Source organism: Capricornis sumatraensis, chromosome 6 (assembly GCF_032405125.1).
Source record: "Capricornis sumatraensis isolate serow.1 chromosome 6, serow.2, whole genome shotgun sequence".
Taxonomy (NCBI): Eukaryota; Metazoa; Chordata; class Mammalia; order Artiodactyla; family Bovidae; genus Capricornis; species Capricornis sumatraensis.
In genome coordinates this window covers 103,541,612-103,543,292 of record NC_091074.1, presented here as the reverse complement: position 1 = coordinate 103,543,292, position 1,681 = coordinate 103,541,612, and positions in this window count along the sequence as shown.

The following is a 1,681-nucleotide window of genomic DNA, read 5'->3' as shown; positions in this document are numbered from 1 at the left end:
TATAAGTTAAATAAGCAGGGTGACAATATACAGCCTTGATGTACTCCTTTTCCTATTTGGAACCAGTCTGTTGGTCCATGCCCAGTTCTAACTGTTGCTTCCTGACCTGCATACAGATTTCTCAAGAGGCAGGTCAGGTGGTCTGGTATTCCCATCTCTCTCAGTATTTTCCACAGTTTACTGTGATCCACACAGTCAAAGGCTTTGGCATAGGCAATAAAGCAGAGATAGATGTTTTTCTGGAACTCTCTTGCTTTTTCCATGATTCAGAGGATGTTGGCAATTTGATCTCTGGTTCCTCTGCCTTTTCTAAAACCAGCTTGAACATCAGGAAGTTCACGGTTCATGTATTGCTGAAGCCTGGCTTGGAGAATTTTGAGCATTACTTTACTAGCATGTGAGATGAGTACAATTGTGAGGTAGTTTGAGCATTCTTTGGCATTGCCTTTCTTTGGGATTGGAATGAAAACTGATCTTTTCCAGTCCTGTGGCCACTGCTGAGTTTTCCAAATTTGCTGGCATATTGAGTACAGCACTTTCACAGCATCATCTTTCAGGATTTGAAATAGCTCCACTGGAATTCCATCACCTCCACTAGCTTTGTTCGTAGTGATGCTTTCTAAGGCCCACTTGACTTCACATTCCAGGATGTCTGGCTCTAGATGAGTGATCACACCATCGTGATTATTCTGGTCGTGAAGATCTTTTTTGTACAGTTCTTCTGTGTATTCTTGCCACCTCTTCTTAATATCTTCTGCTTCTGTTAGGTCCAGACCATTTCTGTCCTTTCTCGAGCCAATCTTTGCATGAAATGTTCCCTTGGTATCTCTAATTTTCTTGAAGAGATCTCTAGTCTTTCCCATTCTGTTCTTTTCGTCTATTTATTTGCATTGATTGCTGAAGAAGGCTTTCTTATCTCTTCTTGCTATTCTTTGGAACTCTGCATTCAGATGCTTATATCTTTTCTTTTCTCCTTTGCTTTTCACTTCTCTTCTTTTCACAGCTGTTTGTAAGGCCTCCCTAGACAGCCATTTTGGTTTTTTGCATTTCTTTTCCATGGGGATGGTCTTGATTCCTGTCTCCTATACAATGTCACGAACCTCATTCCATAGTTCATCAGGCACTCTATCTATCAGATCTAGGCCCTTAAATCTATTTCCCTCTTCCACTGTATAATCACAGGGGATTTGATTTAGGTCATACCTGAATGGTCTAGTGGTTTTCCCTACTTTCTTCAATTCAGGTTATTAACCCAGATAATAATGGGTTACCGCTCACTTGTGTCTGACTCTTCCAACCCCATGGAATACACATTCTATGGATTTCTTCAGGCCAGAAAACTGGAGTGGGTAGCCTTTCCCTTCTCCACGGGATCTTCCCAACCCAGGGATCGAACTCAGGTCTCTTGCATTACAGGCAGATTCTTTACGAACTGAGCTATCAGAGAAGCACATTTATCTTTTATTTGCAGCCATTACTAACCTAGGTAATTTGTTTATAAATTTTCTTTGTATATAATTGTATTGTCTGGGATAATGATAATTTCATTTCTGCCTTTGTAATACTTAATCTTGTTTCTTCCTCTTTAAAAAATATGATTCTAGTCCAGTGTTATAGAAGAAGCAAACCCAGGTATTCAAAATCTCATGTTGAACGTTAAAATGAGTATATTTAATATTTC